Source organism: Macaca thibetana, chromosome 9, assembly GCF_024542745.1.
Source record: "Macaca thibetana thibetana isolate TM-01 chromosome 9, ASM2454274v1, whole genome shotgun sequence".
Taxonomy (NCBI): Eukaryota; Metazoa; Chordata; class Mammalia; order Primates; family Cercopithecidae; genus Macaca; species Macaca thibetana.
In genome coordinates, this window is record NC_065586.1 from 7,927,051 (window position 1) to 7,941,358 (window position 14,308).

Genomic DNA, 14,308 nt, shown 5'->3' on the forward strand with positions numbered 1-14,308 from the left:
CAGGAGTTCAAGACCAGCCTGACCAATATGGTGAAATCCTGTCTCTACTAAAAATACAAAAATTGGGCCAGGCCCGGTGGCTCACGCCTGTAATCCTAGCACTTTGGGAGTCTGAGACCGGCGGATCACAAAGTCAGGTGTTCAAGACCAGCCTGGCCAGCATGGTGAAACCCCGTCTTTACTAAAAATACAAAAATTAGTCGGGCGTGGTGGGGCCTGCCTGTAATCCCAGCTACTCGGGAGGCTGAGGCAGAAGAATCGCCTGAACCCAGGAGACGGAGGTTGCAGTGAACCAAGATCATGCCACTGCACTCCAACCTGGGTGACAAAGCAAGACTCCATCTCAAAAAAAAAAAAAAAAAAAAAAAAAAAATCAGCAATCCGTTTGGGGTAAGACTTCACTTCCCACACATTGCAGGGACAAGCACCTCTGGCTCGCATATGCCTCACAAATGTTAAAAAGCATATTTTTATATTTATACCTGTTTCTAGTTGCTAGAAAAACATTTGCATTAATTTCTCAAGGTGCTGCCAATCCTTTGAAGACTTGTTTATAAAATGCCATTCTTAAACCGGCTCAGGTTCCATGTGATGGGAACATAGCATACCCTGAAAAAGCATCAAGGGCCAGTCTGGTTCAGAGGTTCAGCTGATGGTTTAAAATTATTAAGAGAGGCTGGATGCAGTGGCTCACACCTGTAATCCCAGCACTTTGGGAGGTCAAGGCAGGAGGATCCCTTGAACCCATGAGTTCAAGACCAGCCTAAGCAATGTAGAAAGATTGTCTCTACAAAAAAATTAAAAAGTAGCCAGGCATGGTGGTGAATGCCTGTAGTCCCCGCTATTCAGGAGGCTGAGGTGGGAGGATGGCTTGAGCCCAGGAGGTCGAGGCTGCAGTGAGCAGTGATCGCACCACTACACTCCAGCCTGGGTGACACAAAGAAATCAAGTTTCAAAAAAAATAATAAAAATAAAAGTATTAACAGAAAAGCAGATGTTGGTGAACAAGAACATGTATAGTCACACTCAGAAAATACTTCTTCCTCATTCAGAAAAGCTAAAATCATAGGCCCCCTTTCTAGCCCTTTAAATAAAGTTCACCATTCCAGGAGTATTTATCATGGTTAGTGGTTGCCATCAGTCATGAAAAGTTAACAAAGACCTATTGGGTTTATCTATAGGCAGCTAAACAAACATATCTTGCTCTTCTGTTATCTTCTTGTTAACAAAGCCCTATCAGGATGTTCTAAACATCAGCATTTACTGCACAGTGGCCCTTTATCTAGGATGATATATAGAGAGCTCATCAATTAGCTGGAGGGTTTGTAGATACCTGCCATATATTCATGAGAGCGCGCTGCCCTCTTTTCTCTCTCCCATCACGGACAGGTGCCTGGTGATGTGGTTTCCCAGGTGGCGTCTCTGCCCACCTTCTGGGCTTTGCTTTGTCCCCCTTGCCATAGGGAAACTGTCAGGGTACATTTGGTCCAGGCAAGTCTGTGACTTTGAAACAAAGTCAATGAGCAGGACTGTTCTTCTCATCACACATACACAACCCCATAGGACCACGCGGTCTTCTCGAAAAAACCCAGAGAAACACAGCCTCGGTGTCATGAAGCATTCTGCGAAAAACAATGTTACCACGTATAGTTTTACAAAATTTGAAACACCAAGACAAACACTGGGTGTGTGGATGAGGGAAGGGCAGACGCTAGTTCCCAGAATGGCATCGAGAATGTATAAGTTCTTTTTCAGAAACAGGGTCTCGCGCTGTTGCCCAGGCTGGAGTGCAATGGCACAATCACAGCTCACTGCAGCCTCAGACTTCTGGACTCAAGGAATCCTCCCACCTCAGCCTCCCTAGCAGCTAGTAGCTAGTACTACAGGCACATGCCATGTACCTGGCTGATTTTTAAATTTTTCATAGAGATGGGACCTTGGTGTGTTTCCCAGGCTGTTCTCAAACTCCTGGGCTCAAGCAATCCTCCCTCCTTGGCCTCCCAAAGCACTGGGATTACAGGTGTGAGCCACTGCACCTGCCCTAGAATCTCTACCTCCTTAACTCATTCTGAGCATGCTGCTCTTCTGCATAAAGCCCATCCCTGGGTCCCCACAGCCCACAGGATAAAGGCACTTTGCTTGACTTATGAAGTAAATCACCGTGGCATGGATCTGCCTCCCTCACTTGTCCTCTACTCAGGGCACACCACATTCTTAGGGTCTGCCACACTCTCCCTTCTTCTGCCCTGTGCCACTGCCCCTTTCTTTTCCCTCCTGGAACCCTCTTTGTCCCTGCTGTGCTCTGTAAGCTCCTTGGCCTCCTCTGTAGGCCAGACCACTCTTGCCCCTTTGGTGGAACATTTGAGGGCACCTCCTGCCACTCTCTCTCTGGGCTCACACATCATTGGGCCAGACTTCTCACATAGTTATTGATCTATTTGTCTTTCTCGCCACTCTACCTGGGGGGCATCTTGAGGACAGAGAAAGTTGCCTACTTGGTAGTCTCAGAGCTTGGCAGGGGCCTACTGAACACCATCATGAAGGAAGGAGAGGATCATGAATGAATAGATATCAGCGCTCTTGAATCTACTCATACGCCTAGGTGTACACTGAGATCTGCTGGAAGGAAAGAAGGAAATCCAAGGAGTGGTGGTGAGAGCTGGGGCTGTGGACACAGAGACTGTGTCACTTGTAAAAAAAAAAAAAAAAAAAAAAAAAATGCAGGGGCAGGGGTCGGGGGCGAGATCCACCTGTCTTAGAGGATGTTTCTCGTATTGGGTGAGATGATGCTTGTAACCTACTTAGTTTATGATGAATGCAGTTACTGTCATTCTATAATAATATGATTGGCCAAGCATGGTAGCTCATGCCTGTAATCCCAGCACTTTGGGAAGCCAAGGCAGGTGAATCGCCTGAGGTCAAGAGTTTGAGACCAGCCTGGCTAGCATGGCAAAACCCTGTCGGTACTAAAAATACAAAAATTAGCCAGGCGTGGTGGTGAGGCTGAGGCAGGAGAATCGCTTGAACCCAGGAGGCAGAGGTTGCAGTGAGCTGAGATTGTGCCACTGCACCCAGCCTGGATGACAGAGTGAGACTCCATCACAAACAAACAAACAAACTATATATATATATATATATATATATATATAATATTACGCCCTTTGGTGCAAGAGCCTAAGCTTCCAGTAATTTGGGTGGTCTTTTCTTGTAAGACAGGATTTCCATCAGTTTGGTTTCCCCTGAGATGATGACTCAGTTTGGTGAAGGATCCTGGCACAGTGGCTCACACTGTAATCCCAGCACTTTGCTACTTTCTTTGGTGCACATGGGAGGAGAGAGAGCTGAAATCTTCTCATTTAGCTGAAAGCCAGACATGTTTTCTGTCATGAGTCTATTAACAGAGGAGAGACCTGCATCGAAGCCATTCATCTCAGGCCAAGAGTGGTGGGTCCTGTCTGTAATCCCAGCACTTCCATAGGCTGAGGCCAGGAGTTCAACATGAGCCTGGGCAACATAGCAAGACCCCATCGCTACAAAAAAATGTCAAAAATAAAAAATATTAGCCGGGTCTTGGTGGCATATACCTGTAAGTCCCAACTACTCAAGAAGCTGAGGTGAGAGAATTGCTTGAGCCCAGGAGGTTGATGCTGCAGTGAGCCATGATTGCGCCACTGGATTCCAGCCTGAGTAACAGAGCAAGACCCTGTCTCAAACAAACCAAAACAAGACACACTAACAAAAAACCCCACAAAATGCAGATTGATCAGATCTAAAGCTGACAAGAAATACTTCAGGTGACCAGAGTCCTAATATTTCTATTTTGGCCTGGGTGCAGTGGCTCACACCTGTAATCCCAGCACTTTGAGAGGCAGAGGCGGGTGGACCACCTGAGGTCAGGAGTGTGAGACCAGCCTGACCAATATGATGAAACCCTGTCTCTACTAAAAACACAAAAATTAGCCGGGTGTGGTGGCATGAGCCTGTAATCCCAGCTACTTAGGAGGCTGAGACAGGACGTTTGCTTGAACCAGGAAAGTGGAGGTTGTGGTGAACCAAGATTGTACCATTGCACTCCAGCCTGGGCGATAAGAGTGAAACTCCATTTCAAAAAAATAAAATAAAATAAAATAAAATAAAATAAAATAAAATAAAAAATTATAGTTTTACCTCCATTTACCTGTAAACTTAAATTCCACTGGAAAGCACGGTGGGGGCACTCCAACACCCTCCTAGATCTGTGGCTTCTCTCCAAAGGCCACCCTCACCCAGGCCCAGGTAGCCAGACCCTCTGACTTAGGCTTTGTCAAAAGCAGTGAGGAATTTGGCATTGCTTTGACCCTCGGAACCCCAGCAGCCCACTGTTTCTGTTTCCTCCTAGCCCCACATCCAGCTCCCAACCCGCACTCCAAGGGCTTGGGGGCTTCTTTTAAAAAAGCTGGGTCAGACACCAACACACCCCACTAGTCCCTGCGCCAACCAGTGCAGCCAGCACCACCCCTCTGCTCTCTCCGCCCTGGTCTGGAGGCTCTAGACGCCGGCACCCCAAGGCGATGCGTTGTTTTCTGGTTTATTTTCCTGGGAACGGTTGTAGATGTGGGAAGGAGAGCAGCCTGCTGACTCCCAGGACAAGGCTCGCCTCCTCCCTTTTCCTCCCAACTCGTCGGCTCTAGGCCACTGCCTCTGGGGTGGGGCGCCGCGAAGGAGGCCCTGGGGATCTACCCCCAGCTCTTCTGAGTTCCCAGCTGGCAGGCGACTACGTTTCTATGGAGGAACTCAGGGTTCCCAAACTCTTAGGGTAGGACCAGGATGGGATCGCCCTGTGCACGTGGCATCCCCTCCGCCTGCAGGGTCACCACAGCCCAGGTGACGGACAGTCCCGGGCTTGGGGAGGAGGCTGATCCCTGGAGCTCTCAGGAGTCCTTCCACCTGCCACCTAGGAGCCCAGTTCGCATCTCTACCGCGCCACACGTCTAGATCAGCCCAGCTCCAGTCCCAGCCGGTATCTGCGGAGCCTCAGCCAGCTCTGCGGCTTGGTCCTGGCTCGCGGGTGGCACGCAGACAAGCGACCGGGGTGGCCCGGAGAGGTCGTGCCCCTAGCTGCGAGACGACGAGACAGCAGGGCGCTCCGGGGCTGCAGCGGCGTCGAAGGCCGTCCCTAGGGGTGGGGGGCTGGCACGAAGGGGACCCTCCCGGGTCAAGTTCACAGAGGCGGGAGGGGCCTGGGCTTGGCCCCAGAGCCCCAGGAGGCCCCCTGCTCCCATAAAAAAACAAAGACGGGGGCGGCGGAGGGTGTGGAAGGGAAGAAATTGAAAAGGGATTGTGGGCGACTGAGGAAAGCTGGAGGGGAAATAGGGGCCTTGGTCACCAGTGGCCTATGTTCATAACTGCCCTTTGGTTTTGGTGGCCTTGCAGGCCGGGAATCGAGTCTGCCATGTTCGCTTTCAGACTGGCCTCTTGGCAAGCTCTTGGTTGACTGTCCCCAGATGTTCCGGGGACCCCCCCCACCACACACACACACCCTCCCGCCCCAACCCTCCGCAGAGAAGCCGAGGACCACATCCATCCACTTCCCAGGAACCCGCCCCCACCAGCAGGCCCTGTTTCCTGGACAAACTGGGGGAAGAAACCTAAGAACCTCGCGCTCCCGGCAGGTGGCTTTCTGCGGAGCCAGGGCTGCCAGCGCGGCCTGGTGGCGCCTGGGGACCCGGCCTGGCGTCCGCGGGCGCCCGAGGAGGGCTTGGCGTCGGCGGGGGTTGGGGGGGGGCGGCAGATCCGAAGCAGGGAACAGGAAAAGCGGCGTTGCGGGAGGGTTGGGGGGGGGGTGCTCTGAGGAAGTGGGACAAAAGGCTTTATTTCAGAAGGTACGCCAGGGAAGGGGCGTGGGTCACCAAGTCCCGCGCAACAGAGGTGGCGAGGCCTGGAAGCCAGGGTCCCTTCTGCCTACAGACGTGGCCACCGCTTCTTCTCGTCCTGAAGGTCCCAGCCATCCCGAGGTGGTCAGAGACGACCCCGACGGGCGGATCGGGCAGTGGAGAGACCGGTGGCCTTTGCGCCTGCCGTGTCGCTGTGTCAATGACCGTGACACTCAGGGCGATCCTTACCAACACAGAACAGGACAACGATACCTCCCGCCCCCCCCCCCGCCCCCGTACAAGTGCAAACTAGTTTCTGTGTTGGGGAAAAAAAGCGAATAAAAGTTTAATAAACGTGTGCTGTGTTGTGGATGACTTTGTGACGACCTCTGTTGCAAATGGCCTATGCATGCGGAATAATGGTCTCCTTGCAGAGAGGGAAATAGCTTAGTGCTATCATCGTTGCCTCGGTAACCATCAGAGTCCCCATCTAGCAAGAGAGAAATGAGTTATGAAAAGGCTTGAGTGAAGAAGGGATTAACACATGATCCCAGGGACAGTGTGTCAATCAAAATCAACTGAGAAATTACACTGCTCTATTTGAGAATTTCTCCGGAACCTGCATGGTAGTGGAGTTGGGTGCGTATTTTTTTTCCTCTCTCTCTTTTTTTAATTTGAGAAAGAAGGGGAAAGTATCATCGTGATTATTCTTCATGACTATCATTGAGAATTACACTGAGGGAGGGAAGGGATCACAAAAAGGAGGGGTATTTAAGGAGACAGGTGCCCCCACCCCAGCCCAGCACATCTGGGCACCTCGCCTCGCTCTTGCGCCCCTCTCGGTCCCTCCCTGCGGTACCTCCTGCCTCGGGGGGGATCTCTGTTCCGCAGCCCGAGTCCTCCCCGGCATCCAACTGCGGGGCACGCGCCCGTTGCTCGGCCCCAAAGGGACCCGGAGCTGCGCCCCGGGGGCGCGGAAGGTGCGGGGAGAGGGGATGAGGCAGGACAGTGAGCTGCCGGTCCTTGGCAGCAAACCCTGTAGGTGTCCCCTGCCTTGGTTGTCTTGATGTTCCTCTCAGCGCTGGGGAAATACATCGAACCTGGTGCACACCCCTCCCCCAGGTTGCAACACAACCGCCCCCGCCAAACACACACACGCCCAAGCACGCAGACCTTGCACACGTGACATGGGGGTCTCAACAATAAAGAAAAAAAAGATCTTACGGCGCGAAGAAGCGGGTTTTGGTTAATCGATTTCAAACACGCCTGTGGTGAGGCTCAGTGACCCCCTCCGCGCAGAGGCTGAGTCCGCTCTTACTTCCGCTCTGGCTCTTGAGTCAGGAATTTTGACATAAACCTCAATCCGCTTCCCCCCCACACCTACCCCTGGAGAGGGTGTACCCCTTTTCCAGCCCCCCCCCAAAAAAGAGAGAGATGATTCTCTTTTGGAAATACCTGAGAAGCACAAGATTCTGGAAGGGACGCATAAGGACCTGGGTCTGCTGGAATAGGAGAACGGGGGCCTCCCTGGGGGGTGACCCCGGGATAACCACTGGGTCCCAGCTGCTGAGCACTGGGGTTCGGCTGGAGGTGGGGAAGCTCAGTGGCTCTCTCTGCCCGGGTTTCTGGCCGGCCCCAAGGGCCAGGCTGGGGGTGGCACCAGGTGCCCAGGTTGACAGGGGTCGGGATAGCAGAACCCGCACTCCCCGTTTGCTGCCAAAGCCCACAGCCTGCTCTTTTTCCCAACAGGAAGAGACCTCGCCATTTTCTTGTCAATTCCCTCCATTAGCAGATGGGGAAACTGAGGCCTGGAGATGACGAAATGACTAACCACCCATGGACAGGGACGAGGTTAGAGCCCAATTTTCTAAACTTCGGTTTCTAAACTTTGGTTTAGAAAATTGGCCCTATTTAAAAGACAGCAGAAGTTTTAAGGAAACTTTTCTCAAACTGAGAGCCTTAAGTTTGCCCGGGGAGGGGCCAGGGCTGGAGAAGGGGGCTGGCTTGTGGCTCAGGCCACCCTCTTCTCTGGGTGTCCAGCGCTCCCCTCTGCCACTTCATTCATTCATTCATTCATTTATTCATTCACCCTCCCTCCGCCGCCTCCCCTTCCCCGCGGAGTCTCACACAGGTTTCCAGTCCTGAGGCCCCAATGGTTAACTCAATCGCCCTGACCCCGGCGCTATTTGATATTTGCCTCCTTGACACTCATTTAGGAGCTCGCAGCGGTAACGCAGACATTGGACAAGTCCAGCCTGAAACCGAAGCCTCTTGAAAGGGGGGAGACGGGGAGAACCTGATAGCTGGAAACTCGTTTTCTCCAAAGGCTTTCGGGACATTTTAGCCCGGCTCCGGGTCCGCGGAGCGCCAGGGCGCCGCCAGTGCGGGTGTAAACGTTAAATGTTAGCTATTTGTTCCAATGATTGGCATGAAAATCGACTCTTTCTTGTCTTCTTTTTTTCCTCCTTCTCCCTCTTTCCTTTCCTTTCTCCCTCTCCCCCTCCGCATTCCCACAAATACTAATCCAACCAGTGGCTCCTCCAATGCTCCTTCCCCTCCTACCAGGCGCCACCCAAGTCCGAAAAACTCCCGATCTGGAGAAAAATAAGAAAACAACAATGACAATCCGGCCGCAGCCGGGGCCGCGGGGAGGGGGCAGTGGGGGAACCTCTCCTGGTTTTGCTCCGCTCCTGGAGGCGACCCCATTCATCTGCCACCGACTCACTGCCTCCTCTTCTTCAGTTTCTTGTATCATTTTTATTTTTCCCTTCTCCTACTTTTTTTTTGGGTGGGGGGTGGTTATTGCTTTTAACTGGGCTGGAGAGAATGAAAGTGTCCGTAGCATATTAGGAATTTAAGAGTGCAGGGCTCTCTATTAACGAGAGACAAACAGATGAGCAGATAAGGTAGTCACCTGGTTTCAAAAGTTCCAGTTTCTGCTTAAAGGGAGCAAAGGACAGAGACGTCTCACTCAGAGCGTGGCAGTTATGCTTCTCCAGAAAGGGAGGCAGGCCCCGCAGTTGACGCTGGCCACAAACCCCACTTCCCACACCCTCATCCGTCCACTGTCCAGTCCCTACTCCCAATCGCCCCTAACCCCAATCCCGTAGTCTCTAAGTAATAACATGTTTATCCCAGGCTCTCCCATTCCAAGAGGCTGGTCCAGCCTCTCCCATCCCCACTCCACCCTCCTTTTCCATTTATCTTATTTGTCCTGTCACTCCCCATAGCTTCTTCCAATGTAATCTTTCCAAACTCTGATTAAGTAGAAGCTTCGTTCTCTTCACTCACGCTTTTCCCCCAAGCCCCCTCTCTCCGTTTCTCTCTCCTTCTTAAAAGACTTTGGAGCAGAGAAGATAAGATATGCAATCCTCTATCGGGAATCCTGTGATATTAAAGATCAAACGTAGCATCAATGGAAGACCAAATGCAGGGGGAAACAAAAGGGGGAGGCTGGGAGATGCTCATCAGCTAATTACAGCTGCAAATATTATGCAAATTTATCTTGGCACAGAAATGGAGAAAGCGAGTTTAAGTGCGGAGATAATGCCGGAAAATTGAATGTTCATCTGGGCATGGGAAACGGCCCAGTAGGCTCCACTGGTCTGTTTCATCTAGGGAAGCACCGTTTTTATGCTCCTATCAGATCATCCGCACTTCACTGGTTGGGCTGAGAAATTAATATTACTTATAATTGATACTTGAAATTCTTGGAGTGTTGTGTCATAAAGAAAGGGAAGAGAGGAAGGGAGGAAAAGGGAGAGGGGAAAGGGAGAAAAGAAGAGAGAGGAAGAAGAGGGAAGTCACACATTATTGAATACAGAATTGGAATCTGAAGTCTGAAGTCCAGGAAATCTAGGATATTTTCTGGGTCTCCCTCTACCACCACCTAAAACCTGAAATATCTTTATGATCAAGATTCAAGCTTTTTTTTTTTTTTTTTTTAGAAATTGATAATTATTTGGCTGCCTACTTAGCTTGAGAGTGTAGGACAGGGTCAGGAGTTGAGACTTGAACTCAACTCATGAGTTACTTAAATGAGAACCCTGGGTTACCCCAGGGGAGGAAAACTGCGTGGCTGACGGGTGTGACCACTCCAGGCTGCTCTTTTGGATCCAAGCAGAGGGAGGACAGGGTGCTTTGCTCTATGGAACCTCACCCCTGCCTCTGCCCCAATCAGACCCATTTCTTCCATCTTTACTGGCCCATGTCAACCTTCTTCAAACTACTCAAGAACTATCTGGGAAATTACACTCCCAGGAAATAAACTCCAGATCCTCACACTTCAGGAATAAATATTCTTAAGTATGGGGGAGAAGGGAGACAATGGGAACTACTGTGAACAGAAAATAATTCTTAAAAAAAAAAAAAAGAAGTCATCCTCCCATCTCCCAGTACAAAATCTGCTGCAACTTAGGGAAACGGGGAGAATTTCAGACGAGCATTATTCGGTGCAAGCTGTCCAATTACCAGGAAATTATGATCTGACGTCAAGAGGAACAATTGGAGAACGAATATGTATGAATCTCCTCTCAGTGGTTTGCATATTTGCAACGATTGTTTAATCCAAGCAACCAGAAAGTAATCAACAGGCACAAAAAGCTTAAAGAGCAAATTACCAATGACTCCTGCCCCTTCCACTTCCTGAAGCCGAGAGATTTTGATGCTGTCAGTGGTTGGGAGGACACTCCTCGTACAGCCTTGGATTCTGAAATCCTTCCTGCAAGAAGCAGCGAGTAAAGCCTGTTGCGTTGAGGTGGCTTTTGTTCCTTTGGCGTTAGGGTAAAAGACAAAAGAAACTAAAATGCCTATTATTGGTCCTAATTAACCTTTAAATGAGATATGTGCCCTCTTCCCTCTAACTCTAAAATGGAGGGAAGTTGATGAGGGTAGATGTGGGGTGGGGTCTAGGAGCACCCTCTCACCCTTGAGATCTAATTAGAGGAAACCTATGTATTCTGCTTGTGTTAATAGACAAAGCCAGGACAGCTGTAGATCTATCTATCTATCTATCTATCTATCTATCTATCTATCTATCTATCTATCACACACACACACACACACACACACACACACACATATTCTTATAAAAATGAGCGATAAACATGGAGAGGAACCAGGAATTGATTTTTATTTTTCTTGTTTACTTGGAATAGGGCTGGAGTGGGCAGCAGTTAGGGTGGGGTTGTTGCGGGGGGCGAGCTCTGGTGAGGAGAGAGAAAATCTCAGAAAAATTAACATTATTGGTATATTTCTATATAAAGATGCAAATGGCATTTTATCTTAACTTGGCCCTGTGCTTTAGTCAGTGTTTATGATTAATTATCTCCTTTTTCATAAAAATAAATTATGTTAAAAATTAGGATCTCCACGCTGGGGAGAAACTAAGCACTGGTTTCAGGTCGATCTTGTTAATTTCAGCCTGAAATTGACACACTAATTAAAGAGCAGCGTGGTAAAGCACGAGCAGGCAAGATTATACCCAGCTCTTTTTTTTTTTTTTTTTTTTTCAGATCTACCTTATATTTTCCCAATTAAAAACTGCAAAAAGCAGTTTCATTGCCCCAGGATAAAAAATAAGGGCCCCCTTTTCACAACATGGGCCATCACTTTCTACCATCAGATTCATTGTGATGTATTAGATGCAATAAATTATCCCATGTAACAAAACATTGGGAGCTGAAAGGCAGATAATCTGGAAAGCAGAGATAAGGATTCATTATTCCAAATCATTATGAATCCAACGTTGCCTCTGACTTCTTTCTTAATCAGCTCCTCTGATCCTGGATATGTGAGCAGCACAGATAAGGAAAGAGTCGTTTATAATTCTCCACCTCGTCTAATATTTTAAAATAAAGTCAGAGGCAAGAAAACGCCATAAAACACTGGTGAGCAGGCAAGCGCCGAATGAAAAATCACTTCCATGTTATTATATCCACAGTAAGATTTAATTAAAATTCTCCACGTCCACGTGCTTTATTTTCAGATAGGATTTTTTCCCATCACGTAATAATTGATAGGAATTTGCAAACGGGGCTATTTATTTAGGGCGCCTGGGTGGAAAAGGTCTGATTTTTTTTTTTTTTTTTTAATTTCCAGTCACTGCTTTTGAAACTTTCATTTGCGACGTCCATAGTTCCAGACCACCTAGCCCACCCCCAAAACCCCCTCCGCCGCGCCCCACCCGCCCCACCCGCCCCACCCAGGCTGCAGTTCTTGGTCCCGGAAATGTAGTGGTAGTCACGGTTCTGAAAGTTGAGTTTAACAAAAATGTTCTTTTATAAGGAGAAGCAGAAAACTGGATTGTTCCCATGTGATACCTCCTTTATGCCCTCTCAATTCCCACCCCACGCATATTTATAATAAAATAAATCTCAATGAGTGGAATTGGAAGATTAGAACTTTCATACCCGGTGGTGTGTGCTGTCGTGTGGCAGAGTGCACTTTAAAGAATAAACCAATCTGAGTATTTGTAGGAAGGTAGAACAATTGAAGAGGGAGGGTGACTCTGAATACTGATGGGCAGAAAGAAAAATACGTGTTTTAGGGAAAAGAAACAAGATTTGGAAACCTGGATGAATAAATATGTTGGTTCTGCAGCTCCACATAGAGCTACTCTATGTGGCCGCACTTTCTTAGGAAGATTGGAGATTCTGCCACTGATTACCTCTTCCTATGGAATCTCCTTTTTCTTTATCCAACAGGTAAACTTCATATCTACGTGGCCATCGTGGAGATCTGAACACGCTGTTTCTATTATCTATCAGTCATTTACTGATCCATCTTCTACCTCCACATGTCCGGTGACTTCCCTTTATATTTAAAATCCAATCAAATGCCTTAGCTTCTAGAAATGTGGTCTGATAAAACTTGCAGGATGTACCACAGGATTGAAAGTGGCTGGCGCCGATGCCAATTAGGATGAGGCGTTTGCCTTCAGGAAGAGTCCCAAAGCCAAGCTGTGTCTCCAGGGCCAGGGTTCTGGTCCATCTGGCTAGCTGGTTCAGCTCTGAATCTCCCTCTGAGAAGCATGAACGCCCGGGGACAAAAGGCTAAAAGACTGGTGGTAGGTGCTTCAGCGAGGGTAAATGGAGCCAGGGAGGCCTGAAGCAGGGTGCAGGATCATGGGGTGCGAGGAAGAGGTGACCAGCAGTGGGTGTTCGTGTCTGTGTGTGGCTGTGAATGGATCCGTGCCTGGGCTGGGACTGTAGGCATGCACCCCACTCAGAAACTTTTCGGTGAAAAGGTTCCCTCCAAAAAGTCCTAAAACCTAGGAGCAAAGCCACCCCTGTCCCCTCAGGCATTTTAGGTTAGGGTGGGCTCTGAGCAACCGGCCTCCATTGCTCCCTAGTGTGTAAGCTATAGACAGTTGTCCCTGTATACATAATGCCATTTACTCTTTCTTCTCTTCTTGTCCTCTATCACCCCCAAGTATATTTACACACACAGAAACCAGAGCCACGAATCAGTGAGCCAGAGTGGTAGCTTTTAAAATTCAGGAAGCGACTTGGGGCTTCATTAAAGCAGTATCTTTGCCGTGTGCCTGGCCAAATGTCCACTCGTCAGAAATAAATCTTCAGCCCTACTGCCCAGGAAGTTCGACCGAGCTACTGACCGGGGAGGATTTCTCTCACTTTGCTTCCTTCTCAGAGTAAATTCTCTCCTTCCTCCCCCACTTCCTCCCCACCCTCAAACCTGTCCCAACTCTCCTGGAATACCTCACCCTAATCAGCAGGATTTCCACCCCAAGCCCGTCAAGACAGCAAGAAATGTCCAGCTGGCAGCATTTGCCCCTGTCTGACCATTAAATTGGAAAACAGTTGTATTTTTATTAAGCCCTTTGGATTTTCTTTTTAAAGCCTGAGTCTCTTTGGCAGCTAAATTTCCTTCCATCAAGGCATCTTCCCTTAAAGGTAGAATTGGGGTGATGGGGAGATGTGTGTAGGCCATCAGATTTCACAACCCCTCACCAAGGAGTCACTTTAGACCCGAGAAAAGCAAGTGCCCGCGTCAGCAGAAAAGGAACGGGGAGCGAGGCCGCCAGACCGACGGGAAACAGGCGGAGAGAGGGTCGCCGGCGATCAGGGCCCGGGTGGCCCGGGGGACGGAGGAGAGACAGGAGAGCCCGCCTTGGGTCTCAGAGGGTGCTGTTGCGGGTTCCAGGTTCTAAGGGAAAAGGGCTTTCCCCTGGAAGGCGAGCCAAAGGCGGGGAAGGGAGGAGGGGCAGGAAAATGAGGACGAGAAGCCGGAGAGGGGAGCTTGGAGGAAGACGCATGTGGCCCCTCCGGCCTAGTTGAGGTACAGTTAATGCCCGGGCCAAGGAGACAACTGTCGCCGCCTTGGTGACCGATGCCCCCTCCCTGGGTCCCCGCCCTAGTCCCCACGGGGGAGCAGCGCGCAAGAAGGGAGAAGGCGGTGTTGGGACCCTCCGGGGATCCGGAATGCCAGCGACACTT